The sequence below is a fragment of the Apium graveolens genome, chromosome 10 (assembly GCF_009905375.1).
Source record: "Apium graveolens cultivar Ventura chromosome 10, ASM990537v1, whole genome shotgun sequence".
Taxonomy (NCBI): Eukaryota; Viridiplantae; Streptophyta; class Magnoliopsida; order Apiales; family Apiaceae; genus Apium; species Apium graveolens.
The window spans coordinates 148,606,393-148,619,935 of record NC_133656.1 but is presented as its reverse complement, the minus strand read 5'-3'; positions in this window follow the sequence as shown (position 1 = coordinate 148,619,935).

The window sequence follows — 13,543 nt, the reverse complement described above, 5'->3', positions numbered from 1 at the left end:
AATGCTCAAGACTCATGAACTTGAGATGGAACAAAGAAGCAAGAGAAAAGGAGGAAAGTCAAGAACAGTTGCTCTTAAGGTTGAAGAAGAATCCCCCAAGGCAGCTACCTCAAGGAAAGACAAGGGTAAAGCTCTTTTAACAAAGTCTGATACTGAGTCATCAAGTTCTGAAAGTGATGATGACTCAGATTCTGAAAGCTTGCCTGAGACTGATGCTGATGAGGAGATGATGAAGCTGTGTGCTCTTATGGTGAAAGGGATCATAAAGATTGCATACAGGAAGTTCAGGAAGGGAAAGAAGTTTTCCAGGAAAGGCATAATTTCTGATAAGAAGAATTTCAGAAGATCTGAAGGCAGAGGAGGAAAGTCTGATAGAGGAGATTATACCAATGTCAAATGCTATAACTGTGGTGAGAAAGGCCACATATCTCCTGACTGCAAGAAGGTAAAGGGTGACAAAGGCAAGGCTCTTGTCACAAAGCAGAAAAACTGGACAGACACCTCAGACTCTGAAAGTGATGAGAACTATGCATTGATGGTAAATGCTGATAAAGAAAGTGCTGAGAGCAGTTCTGAAACTGCTGAAACAAAGGTACCTCAGACTACTTATGCTTTTCATACTGATGATATTAATGAGTTGAGAAGATATCTTAAAACCATGTTTGTTAGTTATAGAGATCAAACTTTAACATGTGAAAGATTAACTTCTAAAAATCTTGCTTTTAAGAAAAGAAATGATTTCTTAGAAAAAGAGTTAGTTATATTCCATCAAACTCAGAAGGATAGAGATGATGCTCTTTATGTTAGGGATGAAGTGCTAAAAATGAATGAATCTCTAAAAACTGAGTTAGAAAAGGAAAGAGAAATAATCAGGACTTGGACTAACTCCGGCAGAACAACTCAAAATTTGCTAAGTAGTGAAAATTGGAAAGAGGGCTTAGGTTATGGAGAGGATAAGAATGATAAAGGAACTGTAGAAATTAAGCCTGTTGTTAAGCAAAAGCCAAAGTTAAAACCTGTTAAGTTTGTAACTGAAAAGTCTGATAATGATAAATCAGAAGTTAGAGAGGGATTAACTTTTGACAAACTAAAACAGGAAAAGACAGCTGAAGTAAACATAGGCTTAATGACTAAGAAGCAGCTTAAGCATAAGCTGAAAGATGTTAAGAATGCAAACAAGGTAAAATCACCTAGGAAAAATAGGAATGGAAAGAAAGGTGTGAATAAAAGCAATGATTATAAACCTGTTCTTGATGCTCCTAGGAAAACATGTCATAACTGTGGAAGTTCTAACCATCTGGCTTCTTTTTGCAGGAAGAATAAGAACATTAACTCCTTACCTTCAAAATCAGGAGTTAAGAGTCAGTCTGTTAGATATAAACCACAAAATCCTTGTTTTCATTATGGTAGTTTATGGCATTCCATTTATACTTGTAAGGAATATCATAGTTTGTACTATGATTATTATCAATTAAAACCTTCTTTGAAGAAAGTTTCCATTGTTCCTTCTAGTGTAAATTCTGATTCAAAGTCTGATAGTGTAAGTTCTGATAAGAAAAATATTAACATAAACTCTGATGCTAAATCCGCTGCAAATGTTAACAAACTTAATAAGGCCAAAGGATCCAAGCAAGTCTGGGTCCTTAAAACTAATAATTAGTGGTCTTTGTGATTGCAGGGCAACAGGATAAATATTCTAGTTCTGGACAGTGGATGTTCAGGACATATGACTGGAAATAAGGCCCTGCTATCAGATTTTGTGGAGAAAGCTGGCCCAAGTGTTTCTTATGGAGATGGCAACATTGGAAAACATTGGGATATGGCAATATCAATCTTGGGAATGTCATCATTAAAGAAGTAGCTCTGGTCTTAGGACTTAAACACAATCTGCTGAGTATAAGTCAAATCTGTGACAGAGGTTATCATGTTGATTTCTTTGAAGAACACTGTAAAGTTGTGAGTAAATCTAAAGGCAAAGTTGTTCTGAAAGGATACAGGCGTGGTAACATTTATGAAGCTAAGCTTTCAACAAGTACTGATGGTTCTGTAATCTGTCTGATGAGCAGAGCATCAATTGAAGAAAGCTGGAATTGGCACAAGAAACTCTCTCATTTAAATTTCAACAATATAAATGAACTGGTCAAGAAAGATCTTGTGAGAGGACTGCCAAAGTCAGTATTTGCTCCTGATGGCCTTTGTGATTCTTGTCAGAAAGCCAAACAAAGAAAATCTTCATTCAAGAGCACGACTGAATCATCAATTCTTGAGCCTTATCATCTACTACATGTTGATCTATTTGGTCCAGTAAATGTCATGTCTATTGCAAAGAAGAAATATGCATTGGTCATAGTGGATGAGTTCACTAGATACACATGGGTGTATTTCTTGCACACAAAAAGTGAAACTGCATCTATCTTGATTGATCATGTCAAACATCTGGATAAATTGGTCAAAGATTCTGTGAAAACCTTAAGGAGTGATAATGGCACTGAGTTCAAGAATTTGATAATGGAAGAGTTATGCAAAAACTATGGAATAAAGCAGGAATTTTCTGCTCCTGGAACTCCACATCAAAATAGAGTTGTTGAAAGGAAGAATAGAACTCTCGTTGAAGCTGCACGTACAATGCTTGAAGAAGCAAAGCTTCCAACCTATTTCTGGGCTGAAGCTGTGCAGACTGCTTGTTTTACTCAAAATGCAACACTCATTAACAAGCAAGGAAAAACACCATATGAGATGGTGAAGAAAAAGAAGCCAAATCTGAAGTACTTTCATGTATTTGAATGCAAGTATTTTGTTCTCAAGACTCATCCTGAACAGCTATCAAAGTTTGATCTAAAAGCTGATGAAGGAATCTTTATTGGATATCCACTTTCCACAAAAGCCTTCAGAGTCTATAATTTGAGAACAAAAGTGGTCATGGAATCTATCAATGTCTCCTTTGATGACAAGAAGATTACTGGTCGTGAAGATTTTATTGACCATGATCAGCTGAGATTTGAAAATGAAGACTCAAATTCTGATGCTGAAAATCCTGACAGTCTAAGTCCTGATACTGTAAATTCTGATGGATTAAACTCTGATGTTATTGAAACTGTGGTGACTACGCCAAAGGAAGATGCACCTGTACAGGGGGAGCATAGTCAAGATCTTACCACATCTCAAGAAACTTCAGAGCATACATCTGGATCTTCAAGTTCTGATTCGTCAAGTTCTGATAAGCCAAGTTCTGACAGTGCTGAAAATCTAAATTCTGAAGAATCCAACTCAGAGAGCATAGTTTCAGGGGGAGCATCAGAAAATGAAAATGAAGACAACATGGATCGTGGGGGAGCATCCAGTTCTAGAGAAAACCTTCCATCTGCAAGGAAGTGGACAAAATCACATACACCTGATTTGATAATTGGAAATCTTGATGCAGGTGTCAGAACTAGAACAGGTACTTCAAACGAATGTCTTTACAATTCTTTTCTCTCTCAGTCTGAGCCAAAGAAAGTGGAAGAAGCTCTTCAAGATGCTGATTGGGTGCAAGCAATGCAGGAAGAGTTAAATGAATTTGAAAGAAACAAAGTATGGACCCTAGTGCCAAGACCAAAGAATAGATCGGTTGTTGGTACAAAATGGGTATTCAAAAACAAAACTGACAGTGATGGCATAATTACAAGGAATAAGGCAAGGCTGGTTGCAAAAGGATATTCTCAACACGAGGGAATTGATTATGATGAAACATTTGCACCAGTTGCTAGGTTAGAAGCCATAAGGATATTTTTGGCTTATGCTGCTCACAAAAAGTTTACTGTCTTTCAAATGGATGTGAAAAGTGCTTTTCTCAATGGAGAATTGGAGGAGGAAGTATATGTCGAACAACCTTCAGGCTTTGTAGACTCCAAACATCCAGATTATGTCTACAGGCTTGATAAATCACTTTATGGACTTAAGCAAGCTCCTAGAGCATGGTATGAGACTTTAGCTCAGTTTCTTTTGGAAAGTAGATTCAACAGAGGAACAATAGACAAAACATTGTTCTACCTCAACCATGGAAATGACTTACTTCTGGTCCAGATTTATGTTGATGATATCATTTTTGGGTCTACAAATGACAGACTTTGCAAGAAGTTTGCCAAACTGATGCAGTCAAGGTATCAGATGAGTATGATGGGGGAACTTAGCTATTTTTTGGGCCTTCAAGTCAAGCAGAATGAAGAAGGCACTTTTATTTGTCAAACTAAGTACACCAGAAACTTGCTAAAGAAATTTGGAATGCAAGATTGTTCAAGTGCATCCACTCCCATGGCCACTGCAACAAAACTGGATAAGGATACTGGTAAATCAGTAGATATTACTGATTACAAAGGTATGATTGGCTCTCTACTTTATCTAACTACTAGTAGACCTGATATCATGTATGCTACCTGTCTTTGTGCAAGATTTCAAGCAGATCCAAGAGAACCTCACTTAACAGCTGTGAAAAGAATTTTTAAGTATCTTAAAGGAACAGCTGATCTGGGATTGTGGTATCCTAGAGAATCAGATTTTAAACTAATAGGTTACTCAGATGCAGATTTTGCAGGTTGCAAAATTGACAGGAAAAGCACAAGTGGAAGCTGCCAATTTCTTGGAGGCAGATTGGTTTCTTGGTTCATCAAGAAACAAAAGTCAATTTCCACATCAACTGCAGAAGCAGAGTATATTGCTGCAGGAAGCTGTTGTGCACAGATTCTTTGGATGAAGAATCAGTTACTGGATTATGGGTTAACATATTTCAAAATCCCTATTTACTGTGATAATCAAAGTGCTATTGCTATGACAGGTAATCCAGTTCAACACTCTATGACAAAGCACATCAGCATCAGGTACCACTTTATAAGGGAACATGTGGATGAAGGTACAGTGGAATTGCACTTTGTTCCAACAGATCAACAACTAGCAGATATCTTCACAAAACCATTATGTGAAGCCACTTTTACAAGATTGGTAAATGAACTTGGAATGGTTTCAGGTTCTTTCTCTAAATCTGCTTAGTCTTGTTCTTTTATATCAGACCTTATGATCAGTATTCACAGAATTTAATCTCTTTGTGTATTCTGTGCTTAATTGACAAATGTGTTTAAATACTGACTGTTGTCTGATATATGTTTCTAAACTCTAATAAGTGATATGTCTGTTTAAGTAACTATTCAATCCTATGAGGATAACTGTGCTAGATGCTGACCTAGTAGTCTTCAATAAACAAATGATCCCATGTAAGAAGTAATTATTTCTGTGGAAATCTATTGACACAAGCAAATTCTGATAATTGAGCTTAGTTGAGTTTACTTTGTTTATCTTATTACTAAGTCAAAAATTAGAATAATGCTACTCATCTATTAAGTTCTGATACTAGTAAATCTGCTGAATGCACTAAGTGCTGATAAACCTCACTTATCAAATGAAAAAGCAAAAGGATCAAAGAATAAAATCAGGTACTCCTTTGAGATCTAGAGTAAAAATGTGGAAGGGATGACCCAAGTGCATTGCTGGTATTAAGTAAATATGCATTAGAAAAGCAAAATATTTTCTTGGTGACTTTTCACACTCTATGATTACTGGAGAAACACTCTGATAATAGCATAAATTCTGATAAGCAGTCGTGACTCACTTACACTGAGAAGCCACTATGAAATGGAATTTAAAAAGATGCATAAAATTAGCACAAAATAGTTGAGGTGGACTCAAGCATGAACTTATTCAACAGTAGGTTTCAGAATAATGACAGCTCTTTAGCAAAGTTTTAGTTATGCCTTATTTCTAAGATGTATTGAAGTGAATTAGACTTTACTCTTTGTCTGACATTTAGCTTAATGCACACACTAATCACTCCATATGAATGATGAAAATTACTGTGGTGGTCTATGTTGTTTTAGATAAACAGTCATTGTGTCACTTTGCACAAATTCTGAGGACAAGTTCTGGTTGCATGTTCTGATGATTAAGTTCTGAAGAATATAACTCAGAACTTGTATGAGGACTTACTAAGATAGGCATTCCTTTTTCAAGTTAAGAAATTATGTTCTGATGTCTGTTAAGTTCTGATATAAGTCTAAGTTCTGATATTACAGTCTAATTCTTTACTTGACTTATCTGTGGATAAAATTTGATAACAGTCTCGATTCAAACTAGAATATGTTGAAGTGGAAGATTAATAGTCACTATGGTTAGGGTTAATGGTATTCGTACTTGAACAGTCAACTTTTACTTGCTTCTTGTGCGCATTAAACCATGTTTTCTCTTTCCAATGAATGTTTTTCTTTTTCCAAGTCTGGGGAGACGAGGTAGAATTAATTCTACCTGTCAACATTAAATTTCTTTGCGTCTCCTGGCATTCTCTTGCCTATATAAGCAACCACTTCACATCAGCCTTCTCATCAAATCCTTTCTCACAAACTCATCTTACCTTCATCCTTTTTCTTTCAAAAACACCATGGTCAGATACAACATGTTTTTGAACTACGAAACATTCAATATGGAGCTAAGCTGTGTCGATCGGCAGCAAGAATGGCACGTCACTGCCATTCCTGATGAGATATGGGACTCTGTCCCACAGGAGGTACTCACCCACCTCCTGTTCTTCTATATGGATTACCATCGCCATCTGGAGCGATTGGAGGAGGAAAGGCTGGAAGCTCTCCGCCAGCAAGAGCGAATAATTCGACTCGCCATTTTATTTGTCGAGAGTAGGAAGAAGAAATGATTTATTTTCTTCTTCCTGTTTTTCTTCATCGTCAGCCTTGCCCTGCTTCTTGAGCTAGGACTAAGGCTGTTGATGTTAGGTTTAGCAGCTTAGGGAAATCTTGTACAAGTACTGATGTAATTTCAATTTCATGAATGTATTCACTTGATATATTAATGAAATTTGTTTGTGTTTCAAGATTTTGTCTCTAAGTTCTTTTGTAATGCATTGATAAATCCTGATACATAGTCATATTCTGATGACCATATAACTTCTGTTTTAATTTAAGTTCTGATTTTCCTTTATCAGTACTTACTCATCTGATTTATCTTGGTCATTTTCACTTGATTTATTTTCAGAATATTAATGATGCAGTGAAAAATAATTAAATAAGTGGGAACGGTTTCAATTTTGAATTAAAACTGTTTCACCTTGATTAATGGAATATCTGGGTAAGTGGAACGGTTTTTCCTCGAACAACGGCAAGTGGGTAAGTAATGATTACTGTTTTCTCCAGCCCAGTAACTATCCGTTATTACTGCATGTCTGACAGGTGTCCAACGGTAACATTTTTTTTAGAGTATAAGTAAGAAAGAGAGAAGATTTTTTTTAATCTTTTATTTCCCTTCATATTTTTTTCTCTCCTTGCTTTTACTCTCTTTCTTCTTCTCACGTTGGTTTTTCATACAGACATTTTATCAAACACCTAACAGGCACGCTTAAATCTCAATTTTTCACATGGCACCTAAGGATTTAATCATTGATGGAGCTAAGTTTGTTCCAAACAACTATGCTGCAATTCTTGATCATGCTGAAGCTCCATCTGAATTGCATTTTGTGCAAGATCTTCTTGCACACAATGAGATTGAGTATGCATTGACCCAGCCTTCAGTCTTTTCAAGCCAACAAGTTCTGACATTTTGGTGGACTGGGCACTTTGATGATGGTGGTAGACATGGCACTCCTAGTATTGTTTTCGAAGTGGGTGATTCTTCATATACAGTCACTTCTGGTACAATACGCAAGGCTCTACATCTCCCAGAAGGATGTACCTTTTCAATTCCAGAGGAATCAGCTCTTCAGGAGTTAATGGCCAATTTGGGGTATGAACAGAGTTTGGCAAAACTTGGGCAGTTGAAACGGGCTCATATCAGAAGAGAATGGAGCTTCTTCTTCGACTGCATCACTAAAGCTTTTGGGAAAAATGTTCGAATTTTGATGTTATCCCAATTTTGAGTCAGCACATCGGGTATGCTATTATAAACCAAACTCATTTTGATTTTGCAACTGGTATAATTGGTTTTATTGGGGATAGGATGACAAAGGATAGGAATGTTGTGTAATTTGCTAGATTCTGTCAACTTATATACACTTTTTGTACTGATGAACCTCAATTAGTCAGTTCCTCAACTCCACCTTTTAAAGTTGCAAAATGCTACTTTAATGACCTGGTAAATGCTGACAGTAAGAAATTAGTGGTTATACCTTTACAGATTCCTCAGTCTGTAAAACAGATCTTAGTAAATGTTGATCCTGATACTTATAGATCTGTTTATTCTGATGTCCAACCAACAACAACCTCCCAAAAATCACAACAACCATCAGCACCTACCACTCATTCTACTCAACCAACCCTCAGACAATATATCAAATCCTATCTCTCCACTTCACAGACAGTTCAACCCTTATCATCAGCACCTAGTGTGAAGCCTTCATCTTCCAAACCAAAGAGGACAAAGACTGTTCCTAAAACACTTCAGAAGAAAAGGAAGATTGCTTTGAGAGATGAATCTGATACTGAGAAACAGGTTCCTTCTTTAAAACCTGTTATTGAAGAAGCTGAGAAAGTAACTTCTCAGATGGATTCTGGAATTGGGGGATCTAGGCTTCTCAAGAGGTTTAGAAGAATGACTGTTCCTGAAACTCCCAAGGAATCCAAATCTACAAAGAGATACAAGAAACAGAGGGCAAATAGGCCAGTTTCAGATGATGAAGAGGAAGCAGCTAAGGAAGGGGATCAGGAATCTCTGATCTCACAAGAAAAGGAATTTGCTAAAGTTACTTCTTCTTTATCCACTCCATCTAAGGAAGCTGTTTCTGAAAAGGTCATCACACCATCTGTATATCCTGTTGATCCAGGCACAAGTGCTGATATTGATGTTCAAAACTTGGTTGTGCCTGAAGTAATTCTCTTAGAAGCTTCAACATCAACTAATCCTTCAACAACACCTGTTACTGATGCTGTTCAAAATCCAGAGTTATCTGCTACACCTTCTCTGTATCTAGATGCTGATGATCAGACTTTAGGTGAGCATCAGGATATGGCTGTTGATCAGAAGTTAGAACCAGATCAGCAATTAGAGGATGCTGAAGCCTCCATTGCTACTCACAATGTTGTTTTATTAGAGGGTACTGATTCTGTAAGTTCTGATGCTGCAAATGCTGGAGGTACTGGTGATGCTGCTCCAACTGCAGATGCTGATGAAGCAGGTCCTTCAGGACATGCTCCTCAATAGACTATTCTTAAGTCTGAACTTGTTAAGAAGTTTGTTACCAGAGAAGCACCAGTGCCTTGGAGTGAAACTCCTGCAGGACAGGAGTGGACTAAGGAATGAAACTCAGTCACCTGTGTTCCAACTGCACAGAATCTGGCTGAGCAACTGACAAAAGCTGATGAGATGTTAAATACTGATGATTTCAAAACACAACTTAGAGTCACTACATTGAGTACTAAACATTTACAAGGTCTTCATTCAAATACTCATGCAGAGTTACATCTCTTAAGGGAAGAACTAATGAAGCAAGAACAAGTTCACAAGATTGATAAGAAAAAGTTCTTCCAACCTACCTTTGACAGGATTGCTTATATTGAGAAGACTCAAGATAATCAACAAGCTCAGATGATGATATTCTGAAAAATCAAGCTTCTCAGAAATCACAACTTAATGAAATCCAAGCCTCAGTGGAATTGCTTGTCTCTCTTCTACTACCTGCTGATGCCAAAAAGGGGGAGAAAGTAATTAAGTCCAAATGCATGACTGACAAGACACTAAAGGGAAGGATGATGAAAAGGATGATCAAGGAAACTCTGGAACGGGTAGAGGTCATAGTCAAGGTAGAGGTTTCACATCAAGAAAAGCTGCAATCACAAGTCACAGGACAAGTTCTGATACTGGGAAAAGAATAAGTTCTGCTACTAGTAAAAGGATAAGTTCTGATGAACTTTTAGATCTTGATGAGGAAATGTCAAGACAGTTATTTCTTCAGGAAAATCCAGGAATGGACTTGGAGAGTTTAATGGAAGAAGAAGCCAGACTTAAATCAGAGAAAGTCACATCTAAATCTGAAGCTTCTGGTAAAAAAGCCACTTCCAAAACTCAAAGGCATTGTGATCAAAGATAGGACACATACTGAAGCAACATTGGCTAAATCACAACCGCAGATAGATCAAAGATCCAAGGGTAAATAAAAGGTTGGTGAACCTATCAAGGTTATGTGCCTCATGAGGATGAAGAAATTACTGATGAAAAGGATGATCTTGCTCTGACTTCAAGAAAAGTTCTTAAAACAACCTCTGACATGGCTCAAGTTGTTCAGAGTCAAGAAACTGTAAGTTCTGATATTCAGAAGAAGCAAGTAACCTCTGACATAGCTCAAGCTAACTTGATATCAGAAGATAGACCAAAGACACTCCTACCAGGATTCACTAATGCAAAACAGACTCAACCTTTGAAGACTACTGCAAGTGGTTTTGAAGCCAGAGTAGTTACTGGAAAGGAAGCAAGAGATAAAACTGGATTGGGAAGTGTTGATGAAAGAAGAATACATAACACTACCAATGATCCAACTTCCTTGAGTGAACCAGGTATCGGAGCAACTCCTGAGAGATTGAATCAACTGGAATCTGTACAAATGGTTTACCATACCTACTTGAAAGAATACATCTTGTTGTATTTCATGACAGATGGTAGGGTTTATCATATAAGGCAAAATGCCATTCCATTGAAGTGTTTTGAAGAATTGGAGCATGTACTATTCTTACTTCAAGTGGATGACAGATTGACAGGAACTGCTGCAAACTATTTGAAGGATCAGATTCAGAGATAGAAAAGGCTTTATTCTGTTAAATCTGACAGCACATATGTTCCAAAGTACAGAGATCACAAGGGTGATATAGTTGAAATGAAGCCCAATTCTGCTCAAATTATAACTACCTTTCTAGGGTACAGGGCTGTGGAATTCAATCTTGAGTCTGATAAAGCTTATTTGATCAGACTGGATCAGGATATAAGAAAAGCAAAGATTAATGATCGCAGGGCTGCAATCTTTCAAATTGGTGAAGATACTGCAGAGCTTAAAGATGCCAAAAGGAGAATGATTGATGAACTTAGATATGCTGAGAGATGTTTGTTGAAGAACTATCTCAGAACAACTCCTGACATCAGAGAGATCAGAAGATGAAGCCAAGTCAAAGATCTACAACTGCTTAAATTCTGATATTTGTACAGACTGAAGTTGTTATCAGAAGTTAAATATTGGTAAAGCTTTAAGGACTGTAAGTTGTAGTTATCTAGTCTAATTCTCATGCATTTGTACTTAATGTTTTTGACATCATCAAATATCTGTTAAACTTGTATATTACGCTAATTTACAAGTTGGGGGAGATTGTTAGATATATTTGATAATGTCATGGCTAATATGATTTATGTTTAGTTTTCAGATCTTACTTAACAGGACAAATCAGTACTTAACTGGGAATCAGTACTTATACTGGAAGTCAGGACTTAAGGATATCAGTACTTATATTATCAAGAGATAATCATCAGAAGTTGGATATCAGAACTTAAGTGTTGAAGGACGATCTGGATAAGGAAAGTAGCTGATTAAAGGAAAGAAGATCGAGATAAACATAAGAAGAGATATGCATGAAAAAGGAGTTCCGTGAAGAATGGAATACTTGGAAGAAAAGATATCTGATTGATATATTTTAGGAAGGCAGAATTATATTCCATATCAATTAGCGATTATCTTGTAACTGTGTAGTATATAAACACAGACATAGGGTTTACACTATAAGTGTTATTATATTCGAGAAGATTATTCATTAGTAACCCTAGCAGCTCTCGTGATATTTGTTCATCACTGAGAGGTAACAGTTCCATACTGTAACAGAGTTTATTGTTTCAATAAAGTTTGTTTTATGTTACTTAAGATATTAAAGTTCGATTTGATTGTATTATACACTGTATTCACCCCCTCTACAGTGTGTGTGACCTAACAGAGTTTGTTGGGTTTGTGGAGTCTATTAATTAAGCCCATGAAAATAGACTATTCAGATTCAGATTAGTTTATGGATTAGTCTACTTTTCAGATTTGGACTATAATTTTGATTTAGGCCTAGTTTCTTCTCTTATAAATGCTCATATAATTGTAAAATTATAACACAACAAATTGTGAGAGATCAATACAAGATTAGTGCAGCTTGTGGAGTAGAAATTTCTGAACCACGTAAATCTTTGTCTTGTATGATTGTCGTCTATTTTTTTGTTCTTATTTATTCACTTTGGGTTTTGCTTTCGTTGTTGTATACTCAACAAGATCAAGGTGTTCACAAGGTTATCCAAAACAGATTTGGTCGAAGCAATCGGTATCCGAGAGGCATTGAGTTGGGTGAAGAACAACAACTACAACAACATTGTCCTCGAGTCTGACTGCTGCCGATTATCAAGCCATTCGTAGCTCTTTCATGTGCTTCTCGTATCTAGGGAGAGTGATAAATGAATGTCGAGATCTCTTGAAAAGTTTAAATTCTAAAAACGTTATGTTTAGATTTGTGAAATGATCTATGGACAAAGTCGCACATTTTTTAGCGCGACACAACTGTTCAATAGCTGATCGTGTGTGGGAAGGTGGGAGATTTCTGCCCCGATTTCCATTCTGTTATATTGAACGATTTAAGTTATCAATAACGGTTCGAAGCTTTTTATGGCAAAAACAATCAATCTCAAAAACACTATTTTAATATGTTCTTCGTTCATCCAATCTTATATTTCAAATTTTTCATTTTTTTACAATTTAGTTCTACCAATATGAAAACTAGAACATGATATATAATAATTATAATAACCAGAATGAGGTATAATTTAGTATGTCTTTATTGGTCGGTATGTCTTTTTTTGTTGGTTTGGTTATCCCAATTTATTACCGTCGGATCTTTTAATCAAGTGATCATAACCGTTAGATTCAAATACTAAAACATATACACTACTCAAACTCTCAGGTTCGAATCCCGCCAATAACAAATATCTATAAGTATTTATATTATTATTTATACAATACTAAAATCTCAGGTTCGAACCCCACCGACAATAAAAATTTATATTATTATCTATACCCTACCCAAGATTCAAGTTCAAATCATGTCAACAACAATACTTATATTATTATTTATAAATATAATATTAAGGTAATGATTAAAAAAATTATATAATTTTAAATAATATAAAAAAATTAATGAAATGCACGGGTTGTAAAGTTAGTTATTTATTATAAAAGAACTATCATAATATCATGTATCAGCAGTAATTTTTGTAACTAAAGTTAAAATTAAAAATTATACCTGACATTTCTTCTTTCTCATCTACATCTAGCACAAAGAAAAGAGGGGGTTTTCAAGCGTTTTACAAAAGTGTGACACACAGAACACACACAGAGCACACACTCAAACAACCCACCATGAGAAGAGCTTCATCAAAACTCATAAACTTAACCAAACCCTCTTTCTCTCTTCTCTCCAGAAATCTCTCAACTCAAAACCCCATAAATCACAACTTC